The 14,768-nt window shown below is 32.3% G+C and overlaps 1 protein-coding gene across 4 annotated transcripts in view; it reads left to right on the forward strand.

Annotated features, from left to right (window-relative positions):
* Positions 1–385: 385 nt before the first annotated feature.
* The window catches only part of LOC126778426 (hemicentin-1), a 448,643-nt gene continuing 434,260 nt past the window's right edge, over positions 386–14,768 (forward strand). For 3 of the 4 annotated variants that reach the window (XR_007670140.1, XM_050501937.1, XM_050501938.1), the window contains exon 1: positions 392–543. The gene's annotated coding sequence lies outside the window, so the exon portion shown is untranslated. Of the gene's footprint in view, positions 544–14,768 lie in introns of all 4 variants that reach the window. The other variant, XM_050501936.1, reaches the window with a different exon arrangement.

Raw genomic sequence — 14,768 nt, forward strand, 5'->3', positions numbered from 1 at the left:
TTCCAAAATAAACGAAATAAATTTACATATATACAAAAAAATAATTATATAATACCATAAGATTCAGGTGCCTAATCATGATAACTCGTAAATAATCATGATAGCTAGTCTGTGGACTTTTTGTTGTAGAAATGCTTTAACACCTTATAGTGATCAGTTATGTTATTAACTATAGATACACAATATAATCGTATTAACACTAAAAACGCAACCGTGGAAAAGTTAAAGGAACCAAAATGTAGGGCATGCTACTTCAAGCTTGTCTTTACCGAATTCTGTTGACCTGAAGAGCACGCACACACACGCGAAACTACCCCTGTGTACAGCACACACCCACACAGCCCCTGGGCCGGGCGCACCAAGCTTCAGTATCGGTTTGACCGTCGTGCGGTGTGGACGTGACGCGTGTTCGAATGATATTACGTACGATTTCATGCGGAGAACAATTTTGTGATTTAAATAAAATAAACGCGGGAAGTGCTTTCTGTGTTATGATGGAATACAATTGATGTGTGTGTGTTCTAATTTCGGAACGTAAGAAATGTAAGTTATTTTTGTGATTATTCTTTTCGCGTTCACACGTTTGGTATAAATAAGGTGCTGGTTCTCACGTGTTGACAGCGTATTTACTTAAATTTGATTATAATTAGATAGTGCTATTTTAAAGACATGTTAAATTAGGAAAGTTTAATTCAAGTAATACTGTGTAATAAACTATAATAATTAATTGGCAGATATTTTTATAAAATACAAAATTAAATTAAAAAGAACAAAATACACATTACAAATTAAAAAGCAAAAACACGCCGCCTAAAAGATTGTTCTGTGGCATTGTGCTATTTTTATTTTTATAAATAAATGTCAAACTTCTAAAAATTATTGTGAAATAATAATTTCGCATTTTTCGCTGTTTTGATAGTTGTTATTTAATGTAATGATACATTATTGTATATTATACAAAGAGACATTATTTTATTTGAAAACTTAAGCTTATTCATTATTTATTTTCATTGTTGTTTTGAACGAAATTTATTTAAATTAATTAGACTTAGAACTTAAGTGCTTTTAAGAAAATTAAAATTCTTATTTGCCATTCTAATATCGGTTATATATTTATATAAATATTGAACTATTATAATAAGTATGTTTCATATAATATATATATATTATAATATCATTAATATACAGATTTAGTATTGTAGAGCGAACAGCTAACAATTTAATTTGCTGCGCATAGAGCTCAACACAAAATCTTCTTTAGATTATTTTAACGTGCGCTTCTGTTATTTTATATTTTGAACGTTTTCGAAATATAACTTAATAAAATATAATATACATTCAAGATTGCGTTTTTAATGCTTATTAAATTAAGAACAGTTTCGAAATATTATGAATTCATAAAATAATATTAACATAAAAAAATTGCTTCATGAAAATTAATATTCATGATAAAGGAGTAATTATTTAAAAATAAAGTTAAGAATTTAATAGAAAGTAATTTATAAATAGAACAAAGGAACAAATAAGCTTTGAATATTAAAATAACGGTTATAAAAATTAAATAAATTTGTTATTTAGTTTTCAGGAATTTGAATTAAAACTGTTGTTTTCATTAACGTAGCAACTTTATCAAGGCCTTTAAATACGTTTTTAAAACACTAGCGACGGATAAATATCCTTATATATAAATAGGCATATGAACTTATTTCCATTCGGTATTCATATATATGATGATTAATGCTAAATAATAGTAATAAGATATGCGTTTATTTAATTGACGTAATGTGAAATAGTTTATTAGATCAATAGCTTAAAATATATATTACACCACGAGTACATTCAACAAAAGAGAATTAAAATATATTAAAGTAGGTTCTTGCAAGCATTTTCGTCATATCACAAGCTTATATTTAATGTAAAATTACCACCGGTACATGATTTAGATTCTATCGAGAATAAGAAGATTTAACAAGAAACTTTACAGTTTAGTGTAACGGTTAAAACTGAAATATGAAACTACATTCGAAGTTAAGACATTATAATATTAATCAATTTGATGCAAGGAACAATATGCGTATAAAAATAAAATATTCTATGACAGCTTCGATTTCACATCGCGCGCTAAGTGATATTAAGTTACTTGTGAAAACTTAAGATGTAATGTATGGTCTCTTTCATTTTAGTTTTAATAACTTAACTGATATTATAAATATATGAGCATTATTCAATAAACTTGTATGGTTTTGCAACTATTATATATGTGAAAGTTTGCGTGTTTGTTACACTGAAACACTTTAACGAATGTACGGATTCTTATAAGATTGAATAAATAGAGTTTTTTGTGTAATAAAAAATCTAAAACGAATGTCATTTATTTTTCAAAAAATATATATATTTTTAATTCTTCATGGCTCAGTTTGCCGAGATGGATCTTAACCGAACGGGTTCAAACCAGGGTACGCAACTTATGGTCGATAGTAAAGGAAATCATTTTAAGAAAACCTGCATGTGTTGTATAAAATTTTACTATTATTATGTTTATTCACCGAGCCGGTATAGAGCAGCGTGGTGGAATAAGCTCTAAAGTTTATCTCGTAAGCTTTATCTGTATCCGTATTTTATTCATATAGATTATTGAAAAAGGTTTTATATAAACCGATACAATATACATGAATGTTTTAATTCTCAATAGACGAGCTTAAATTAAAAAAGTCCACACTGCAAAAACAAGCTCGTGTCGCGAAATTTCCCAAACTTATTTATTGGTATGAAATATCGTTAATATCGGTACAGCGTATACCAATTCCACATAGTGCTATATATTTGCATTTATATCGTCAATTTAAGTAAAGAACTTCAACTTTTTTAATTTGAGTTTTAAAATAGAAAATAGTAAACACTTTATTTGATATAGCTTTTACGAGAACTTTTGAATCAATTATATTAAATGTGAAAGTTGCCTGTCGAGAAGAAACTACAAGAAACTGAGTAGTTGATTTTTATATATGTTTGTATCAATTATGTTATTTTTTAGAAACTACACAGTAACGTTGAGTATTGTTATGTCCTGGTTTGAAAGGCGTGGGCTACTGTTGCTTTTTTTATAGTATAGGAAGGCGTACGAGCATATGGGCCACCTGATGGTAAGTGGTCACCAACGCCCATAGATATTGGCATTGTAAGAAATTTTAACCATCGCTTACATCGCCAATGCGCTAGCAACCTTGGGAACTAGGATGTTATGTCCTTGTGCCTTTAATTACACTGACTCACTCAACCTTCAAACCGGAACACAACAAGACAAAGTACTGTTTTGCGGTAGAATAGATATTCTACCGCAAAGATAGAAACTCATCATCTGATGAGTGGGTTTTACCTACCCAGACGAGCTAAACGTTAACGCTAAAAGGTGCTACAAATACAAGAGACATAATATCTTAGTTCTCAAGATTGGTAGGGGATTGGCGATGTAAGGATTATTTACAGAGTAAATGTTTATGGGTGTTAGAGATCACTTACCATCTGATAGCAATTTTCCCGTTCGTCAAGATATTTTGTAACAAAAAATAATAGTGTAGTATTAGAGAATTATTAATATTTTTGACAGTCGCTCCGGGTCACACTTGGCACAGAGGTTGTCCATTGCCATACAACGCGGAAATGCGGCCTGCATTATGGGCAGCTTTGCGTCGGGTGGGAATCTTGAGGGACTATTTTAAAATTTGACTAAAATAATAAAAATTAATAATCTAAATTCAAATCAAATCCTATGTAATGATCATGATTTCTGTAATATAAAAGAAAAGTAATATTGTAATCAGATACACAATTAGAATTATCATTGTAATATTGACAATATTTTGTAAATTACTAAATTATAATATAATATTAATAAAAAAAAAATATTAGAGAATTGACTTTTCGTTTATTTATAACCCCATAATACTGTATAGAATTTTATCAGCATCATATGCTAACCTACACTATACATTTGGAGACCAGATCCGAAGTTTACTGCTGGTAGGGCTTTGTGCAAGCTCGTCGTTAGGTACCACCAACTCATCAGATATTCTACCGAAAAACGACAGTACATGGTATTGTTGTGTTCCGATTTGAGCCAGTGTAATTACAGGCACAAGAGACTTAACATCTTACATCTCAAGGTTAGTGGCGCATTGGCGATGTAAGCGATGGTTAACACTGCCATTGTCTGTGTGCGTTGGTGACCACGTACTATCAGGTGGCCCATATTCTCGTCCGTCTATCTATAAAAAAAAAACCACTATCTGAAGTCATATATATAGAGACGAACCCTTGTTGCACACGTTACTATCACAATACAATCCTCCCATCTACCACCTTTTTAAGTCGGAGCACTTGCGTTATCTTAATTCATACATAACATTGTACGTGTATTAACATGTTTGTTTTTTAACTTTAATTTATTCGCGGTAGTATGGATTCACTTTATAATGTGTGATGTGTGAATATATCTGTCGATTTGTACGTGTGTTACGCGGAAACTAGTGACTTCTGACTAATAGACAGATGTGATGATGACAGCATCCATTTATATCGGCGGCTATTAAAGGGATTTCTGGAAATCATAGTCGTGGGGGGGGGGGGGCGGAAATAGGCATCGAAAGCTATGTATGCAATTGCTTGAAATCAGGAAGTCTAAGCTTTTTTTTGGTACAACCATGGGTTCGAACCCAGGACTTTAATAAGGCAGTTATAAAATCTAGTTACTAATATCTCGAGGCAACCATAAGTAGGACAAATTAACATGCAACATAAATAATATTAAAGCTTATAGTATAAAATATTCCAATGGAGATATTAAATTACATCACATTGCACCGGTTTGTCTGAAAATAATATAATGTCAGTATAAAAATTACGTCCGGAAATGGGTCAAGTGTGTGTTTTGTAAAGAAGATTCCTCATAATAGCATTATGCAACTGTCCTTTTATAAATAATTCGTTTATATATATTTATATTACAAATAGCTCATTTGTTTATTAGTTTAGATCATAACCTAGATACTTAGGGGTTCTGCGGTTAAATTGTAGGTCTTGTTAATTAAATATATTAGATCTCAGGCAATCTGAAGTTAAGGTATTTTCAGTCGTGTCCCGCTCAAATGCAATCAATTTGAGTTGGAGAGTGTTTATTCCTTAACTCCGCTCATATTTTAAATGTTTATGAGTAATTGTGACCAGTTTATCTTTACACGACAAGAAATATAAACTACTCCTTACACGTTTAACGCTCCACCAACCAAGAAATATAAGATATCACGTCTCTTGTGTCTAATTACACCGACTTACTTTTCCATTAAACGCTGAAACAATATGTACAGGCGGTAAAATTATTAAAGAGTACCCACACATGCCTCACAAAGCTCTAGGCTAGGAACGATTTTCGAAAACACATAATACATACATTTGAAAAAATGTATTATAAAATACTATTTATAATAAAATAATTAATCAAGGTCGAAATTAGATTACTAAATTCATAAAAAATATAATCCTATCGTCTACCCAATTTATTTCCTCTTCTTAAAATTATTCGTTCGTAAAAAGAAACCGCTCCGTCACTGCGTTTAAATCTGGCAACATTAATCATAATAAAATTTAACCGATTCTTCGTTATATGTGTTGCCAGTAATAACGTTTTCGTATACTTGTGTATTTGCGTGGTTTCTCACATTGAATATATTATAATCATTTAAAAAAAAATTCTAATACTGCGATCTATCTATAGTGGGACCAGCTAAACATCATCACGTGGTTTATTTACATGAACGCTTTTTGGCAACAAATAACGGTCTATCGTCTACTTCTTCTTATCTTAAAATCATATAAACCGTTACTAAGAAGATATTTCAAAGTCAAATTCAAGAGATTTTTGCTAGACAAAAGTTTTTTATCTTATTTTGATATACGTTGATTGAATTGATATACGCCAATATTATATCAATTTGTACTTACAAAGAGCCCTACCACCATTTAAAGTGGTGGCTTTGCTTTGTGCGAGCTCGTCTGGTTAGGTACCCACACATCATAGTTCTGGTTTGAAGGGTGAGTGAGCCAGTGTAATTACAGGCACAAGGGACATATCATCTTAGTTCCCGAGGCTGGTGGCGCATTGGCGATGTAAGCGATGGGACTGCTTGCTTCCCTGCTTCTTGGGGTCAGAGTGTATATACCTTTGAACAGAATTATTTCGAATCAGATGATTATTACTAAGATTAATAATTAATAATAACACATTAAATATTGATTTCTCTTTTTCTGTCATCGTTGGTATTACATAGGAAAGAAGAAGACAGCATTCTTTAACTCCATAAGATATCATCAAGTAACCAGCATAGCATTTATTTTATAAATAGTAATTATATTTTGCAAATTAATCTCAGGTTCATCTCATGTTAATCCTAAGTTTTACCAACATTGAGCGGTTTAAAAGGGAAGTTTTTTTTTAAATGTTTACTTTGACGACGTATTAAATATTAAAAAAAATAACTTCGAAACTTACTGAGCTTCGCGTCTAGTTCTTTTGAGGGGAGAAAATATATTTTGCTACGAGCTGCTAAGTCTGCTACTATGTTATATGTGGATAATATTTTGTTATATTATGTTTTACTAACGTAACCGAGCAGTATTTGTCGTTTATGCGTATGACCATTGATCATGGCGATTGATTGAACGGTTTAGGAACAGATAGAGGCAGCTATTTATAGGCGAGGTAGAACAAAGAGAAAAGAAAAAAGCATACATGTTCTATATTTTATACATGTACTTTCACGGTGATCGCTCAATCATTGTTGAAATCTTTAAATTTCAACCAGATATACTATTAAGCACTTTTATATATCAAAGATTTTTAGTACATACCAAAAGTATACAACTTCGCAAAGTTACAACTTGTAGTTTTTTTTTGTAACCATTCAGTAGAATCCCTTTTGCAACTAATTGTTGTTCACCCATAAAGCCGTGAACAAAGTGGAAATATCCCAGTGACCAATGGAGAGGTCCTTTCTGGGCATCGAACAACCAAAGTTTAAGACGTCGGATTTGCGGCTATGAATCTAAAATGGAGATGGGCAGGACGCTTGATTTTTGGAAGTGACAAAAGGTGCTAACGGAGTGGTGGGCGTCAGACCAGATTGACGCAGGACTGAGGCAGATGGCTTGTGCAGAGAGTTGCCTTTACCCAACAGCATGTGTGTGTTTTATCCTTGCATACCTCTAGAGATTTGTATGTAATGTATTTGAAGTACAAACCATTTATAGTAAATAAAAAAAAATGAGAACTCGCGAACACAACGCAGAAACACTTTCAAATACATTAATATTTTTCATCGGAATACAAATGAAAAACCGAACTTCCGAACTCAAATATTTTGATGGTGGAAACAGAATTTTTAATTTAGAAATTTAGGTCAGTGCGAGATTTATACGGTTTGGTACCGAATCGTATTGTAAATTGTTTAAAATTAAAATTGTTATTGTGAACTTTTGTTATATGTCTGTCTGTCCGTTATTATGTTTATATATAAAACAGTTACACAAGCCGATGTCAGTTCGCGAAAATGTGGTTTTTTAAATAAAAAATAATTAAAATTAGTGCGCATGATATAAGTGAAACATATGTGTAAGAAATGTTTTATTCAAACATTGCGGCCTTGAACATGTATTCTCATCGCACATAAAGAAGTTTTTAAATCGCGTTACATGCTTTTCACGTATAAACGATACATACACAGACGTTACTTTCAAATTTAACCTTAAAACTTTGGTCGCCTCGCGCTCAACGTAGTTTTCTTTAAAAAAAAGTTTTAATTTCGACGATTTCTTTTTAAATTCTATTTCTGTCACTTTTCTTTAATGCTCGTGTGATAAAATTTTTTTTTTGTGTTCCTATCTTTTTAACTATATTTCTTTTATATTTACAAAAGGTAAACTTGTTTTTTTTTGACAAGTATAATTTTTTTCATTGCTAAAAACGTACTTTAAAAAAGTTGTATTTGCATTATATTATTAAATATAATAATTACAATTTAATCACAGGTATAAGAAAAATAACATCTTAGTTCCCAAGGTTGAAAGGATAACATTTCTTTATCATTAACATTTCTTACGTTGCTAGTGTCTATGAGTCGTGGTGACTTAAAAGTGGCCTTTTTTAGTTTGCCGACCTATTTTAAATAAATGCTATTTTATGTACGAAATTATTATAAAGACCTAATTAAACTATTTATAATATCGCATCTCTAAGAGAACCCACATAAGTATTATCAACGAGTAATTTTGATGCGCGATTATATGTCTTATCTCATTAAAAATAAATACTATATTCCAACGGGTGTTGATGTGTGGCCCCACTGCTAGCGACATATAGGTCAAGTATAGCAAAGCGTATCCGTTCCACTTTAAGTTAATACCTGACCGGTTTAAAATGGTATAACTTTAGTGGCATTTGCAGCGAAGATATGAGCTTTTTAAGTCGGTCTTATTATTGCGTAAAAGTGAAAGAATGGGTATTAAGTGTGAGAGCTATATTTAGCTTAAAGAATTTTGTGTATGGAATTTCTCTTCTTTTCAACCTCTTAATAAGATAAGCCAGTATAGTAGCCGTTCTTAAATGTTTTAATGACAATAACGTTAGCTGTGTTGTTAGGTTATTTTTAACCTTAAAGAGATAGACTGAAATTCTTTATTTTTTTTACCTTACGTCACTAAACAATAACTAAGCAATAATAATAAAAATATTTATACATAATATGTAACATTGTATTTCAAAATTTGTATTTCAAATGGGCCACCTGATGGTAAGTGGTCACCGCCATTGGCGAGGTAGGAAATAATAACCATTCCTTTCATCGCCAATGCGCCACCAACCTTGGGAACTAAGATGTTATTTCCCTTGTGCCTGTAATTACACTGGCTCACTCACCCTTCAAACCGGAACACAACAATACTAAGTATTGCTGCTTAGCGGCAAAATATCTGCTAATCATCCCCCGGAAACAATCATTATGGACACAGTCGATAAACAGCAGTACCTACAGGATTTACTGGAAAAATAATATGACGTGGAGGAAACCACTTGAAAATATTTTCTATTCAAGAAGGTTCATAAAGGCACCTTTGAATCGAAACGTAGAACCGGAAAGAAACTGATTAATTACTTTTCAACCGATTTATACAGGTATTTTAATTAAACAGTTCAAAATATCAGCAATATCTTATTAAAGAAACGCAGGCAGGAAGATTGTATTGACTGGATCCACTCATCAGATATTCTACCGCAAAAAAGTAGTACTTGGTATTGTTGTGTTCCAGTTTGAAGGGTGAGTGAGCCAATGTAATTACAGGCACAAGGGACATAACAACTTTCTTCCCAAGGTTGGTGGCGCATTGGTGATTTAAGCAATGATTAACATTTCATACAGTGCCAGCCAAAGTCTATGGGCGTTGGTGACCACTTACCATCAGGTGGTCCATATGCTCGTCCACCTACCTATACTTTAAAATAAATTTACTTCGAAAAGGCGCAAACTAGGTGATAGAAACTTACCTAATTCCTAATTAAGTACAAGAAATGTTAATGGGATTTTATATCGTGAGCAGTTTGTGACTTAAGTACTAACATTGAAAATAAACGCTAGATGAATTTGACAATCTGACTCAAATGTATTGATAACTGTTAGTACTAAAATATAATATTTATATAATATGTTTAGGAAAGCATACCAGCAAACATACCTGCTGACCAGGGGTCATCACCGCCCATACCCAACGCCGATGCATGACATATCAACCATTCCATAAATCGCCGATGCGTTCTTTTGAATGGCGGCGAAGTTGATTAAAATGAATACTACGTGTTATCTAGAATAGTATTGTATCAAAAATAAATATAATTATATAATAATAAGAACAGTTCTTATAATAGTGTATTGTATATGATATGATTCGTCGTATGGAATATGTAAATATAAGACTTGTTTTTATCGATTATATTCGAATGGGATAGGCTTATAAAGCCTTTTATGAGCCATTAGACCCAAGAGTCAGTTGAAGGTTAAAATCGACTTAGATTTGCTTACGTACTGGGACTGATAGTACCATACAAATTAGGTTAAGGAATTATAGATATAATATTTATATTATTAAAAAACTGTTTGTTTAAAAACACATATTAAATACAATTTCAGAATCGCCTAAACCGCGACAACTAGCACTGAACTCGCTGACACCGCTTGTTACGGACTCGAAGTTCTAACAAGTCCTCTTGGTCAAACTAAGTCGCGACGACTGGTGACAGGATAAATGTATCCAAGCCTGAAATACTGTTGTATTTAATATACAAACAGCCCGTGCGTTATACTAAACGAATATTTATAAAGGATTTCTACCAACATCTCATCATCATATTTATGTTTGTCTAATATTTGGCAAACCTATAATTTTCCTGTAGAATACATGAATATGATGTGCAATATACTTTTCATATAAACGGATTGTATATTTATGAGTGTTCGTTTATACGTACCCATACCCATACCATACCCATAAATAAACAATAAAAACTTCCCATATGCACTCACATAATAAATCGTAAACGTAAAATAGAACACATTCAATAATTGACTTATCCTAATACTTAATATAATATATCAAAATGTGAAAATAATAATAGTAATAAGAAAGAAGCTATTAATATATAAGCATAAAAAAATTTATCAGTCTTATACATAAACGTTGCATAGCAGTTGTTTAGTTGAACACTGATCTCTTTTTGCCAGTATTTGAAATTCGAAATTAATTTTCTTTTTTTTAAGCAATACTTCTATACGCATATAAATAAGTAGATAATGCTTGTACAAAATAATATATTGTACAATAATCTAATATTAAATATTATAATATTTACGGGCAAGCAATTGAATTTTCATGTGCTTAATTTGTGATTATAATTCATCTCGTGCTATACGGTGAAGGAAAACATCGTGAAGAAACCTGCATGTGTCTAATTTCACTGAAATTCTGCCACATGTGTATTCCACCAACCCTCATGAGGAGCAGCGTGGTGGAATAAGCTCTATACCTTCTCAAAAAGGGAGAGGAAGTCTTAGCTCAGCCGTGGGACATTCACAAGCTGTTACTGTTAAATATTATACACAAACGTAAAACTCATTGGTTTTGTGTCTGAGAACATTTCCAGTTGTGTCGGATTGCCATCCCGTCTAATTATGATATGCAATAATAAATGCACGTGTTTGCGCTTTGTGTATGATTTGTGTATGATTCGATCAGTAGAACATCACCATTTGCTGGTATGTTGAGTTTGCACAGATGATATTGCACAGATGAGCTTGCACATTCAACCAACTCCCACATTAGTACATCGTTAAAGTAAAAATCATTTTATATACAACTTACGCTTCTCTTTACATCTTAATAAACATTTTTCAACTGAAGCACAAGCATCGTCAGTTAACACGAGCACCTAAGTAGCGATTCATTACTTTATTACTTAGCGCTCTTGCGAGTGGAGATGGGAACACATTTTTATCACAGTATCACGTACAACTTAGACTTTAAACACTTTGTGCAAATTATCTCCATGGGGATCACACCCTCCAGTTATTTTACCGCCTTAGTAGTAAAGTAATAGATTTAACTAACCCCCGACACAAAAAAACCTCTACAAAGAAAAAATCACAAGTGTTTGTTGGCCTTTTTACTTTATTATATGTAAAAAAGCCGAGATGGCCCTGTGGTAAGAACGCGTGAATCTTAAACGATGATCGTGGGTTCAAACCCGGGCAAGCACCACTGAATTTTCATGTGCTTAATTTGTGATTATAATTCATCTCGTGCTTGACGGTGAAGGAAAACATCGTGAGGAAACCTGCATGTGTCTAATGTCACTGAAATTCTGCCACATGTCTATTCCACCAACCCGCATTGGAGCAGCGTGGTGGAATAAGCTCCAAACCTTCTCCTCAAAAAGAGGTGCGGAGGCCTTTAGCCCAGCAGTGGGACATTCACAGGCTGTTACGGTACGGTATGTAAAATTAATGTAATTTATACCTAGTAATATTTTATAAAAACGTCATTGGTTCAGCGAATCGTAATATGTGATCTGAAAAAGATAGAACAGATTTTTATAATTTTTAGCTGAGAACCATAACGATCACATCAGGTTTACAACAGAAATAACCGCATCAAAATCGGAACATTCGTTTGGGAGCAACGATGTCATAGACCTACAGATTACAAATCTACTTTAGGTTAAAAATCGGCAAGAAAGCAAGTAAACCAAGGCGTGTAAGCAGTGTTATTAATAACGTTACTACAATTTTATCACAAATTTCGTCCACTCAACTAGTTTTATTTTGATAGAATGATGTCATAGATCGTGAACGCATCGCGTCACCATGAAGATTATTTTATTGTATGTTACAAATCGTATGGTTTCCAAGATATTTTCGTGTTGTAGAACTAATTCTATTTAACACACCGAAATGTATTAGCAATCTTTTGTAAAGCGTTACACGAAATGATTATATAAGCTTTGTGGTTTTATATGAATCAGCGATGTTGGTTACATAGTATTAATATAATGAGACTCATAATTATTGCACACTCCACTGTCGAACATCCCAACACATTCCAATCAATACATGTATTTTTTTAAATTGTTATAAAAACTGACAATCTCTCTGACCGTGACCAATTACTATCAAGTATATACTGCCATAGAAAGAAATCCATACAAATTGACACTGTAAGAAATATGAACCATTACTTATATCACCAATGCACTATCAACCTTGGGAACTAAGATGTTATATCCTGTCCTGCAGTTAAACTCGATCACTCATACTTCAAATCTTTGTAATTTTTTTATCCTAGGTATGCACCAAGAAATAACACGGATGCTTACACAATAATTCATATCATTTATTTAGGAAGGCATAGAAAGTATATAGTATATGTAAAAATAAATGAAAATGTATATAATAATAAACAACTAGACCTGTAACTTATATAAGCTGATGTCGAAAGCAAATATATTTGTTTACAACTTTCAATTGTACATAATGTATTTGTTAATCACATTTGAACGAAATCGGTTCAAATGATTAGTGTAATATAAAATAATACTCTAGGAGCTGTCAAGTAGTGTAGTATAGGAGTTATAGTTAAGGCTTATAATGACGTTTACTAGCCATGAAAATTTGAATTTCATTTAACATTATATTTCCAAACTCGAACGAGAGAGAAGTATTGCTTCTCTCAAAACAGAAAATAATTGATGAATAAATTAAAAATATGTTATGAAGTATAATTATTTGATTACCGAAAATCTTCAAATTTTTATTTTTAATTTGGCATATAAGTAAAGAACAAATGGATGGTAATGGCTTGCACCTGGTTTAGGCTAACCTATGATCGTTGGAAGTGACAAGCAATCTTTTTTCCATTCAATTCCACAAGCAAAAATTTACATCAGCTGGTTCAAAGGAACTGCGAATTATGATATTTAAAAATTGTTTTTAGATTGTAAAATAGAAAAGTTAATTGTGCAGAAAGAATCAGAATTAATTTCTGTATTTCTTTTACATAAATAATTCATGAATGCTGGTCGATGGTGTAACACAAAAATCAATGTTTTCCGAAATCCGTCCAGCGTCCACAACGGGGTCAACCGCGCGCCTATAAATACTTCCACGGACCTATTTAGTCTAGGAGCTCATGTGCGAAACGGATATGTCATGTGTTATTATTCTAATAAATTACCCGACTGGCGTCCATTAAATATTTACTTATTTATTTAATGTATTTCTTTATTGTATGTTGAATTTTCGTTATTATTTGCTTTATTGATAAATTTACGAAGACATCAATTTAAAACGCATGTTAAAATATATAATGTTTTACGGCCGTCTAGCGATATAAGGGTAACTGGTTCAATCTTGACTTCTGGGGCTATTGTCACCTCCACTCCTTACATAAGCTGTACGTTTAATTGAGAGGGTTAATAGAATATATCTAAAAAAATAAATCAGGCGTATAATACTGTACAAGATTACATAAATGATGAGCTTGGAGTTAGTATTTGGTATGTTCATTCATGATATACATATATATGTATATTGTGTTTAATGAATAAGACAAGACCACTGACTGACCTTCTTCTAAACTGGTTGTATATAATAATAATAATATAATATCCTGGGAGATTTTTCACACACGGTCATTTGATCTCAAATTAAGCTTGTAAAAAGCTTGTGCTATGGAAACCAGACAACTGATATACTACATATACTACTTCTCTTTTGTAAATACATACTTATATAAATAATTCCACCCAGACTCAGGACAAACAGACATGTTCATGCACACAAATGTCTGTCCTGGGTGGGAATCGAACTCACAATCTTCGGCGTGAAAGGCAAGTATCTACTACTGGCCTTTCACGCCGAACGGTTCAATGTGGTAGTTTTACGTGACGTTTTAAACGTACATATAAGAGCCCACATTAATAAAGTATATTTTAATTTGATTTGATTATTTTTTGTCTTCTAATTACAATAAGAATCTTTATTAGAAATTAATAAAGCTCTGTATTATCAATGTCCGTGGACGTTACATTATTTGTCGTGTTCTCTGTCTTGATTAATATTATACGCGTTGTGTGTTTTCGTTCTGTAACCTTGTTGGTCTGGTGATTGGCTTAGCAG

This window comes from Nymphalis io, chromosome 26 (genome assembly GCF_905147045.1).
Source record: "Nymphalis io chromosome 26, ilAglIoxx1.1, whole genome shotgun sequence".
In the NCBI taxonomy this organism is placed as follows: domain Eukaryota; kingdom Metazoa; phylum Arthropoda; class Insecta; order Lepidoptera; family Nymphalidae; genus Nymphalis; species Nymphalis io.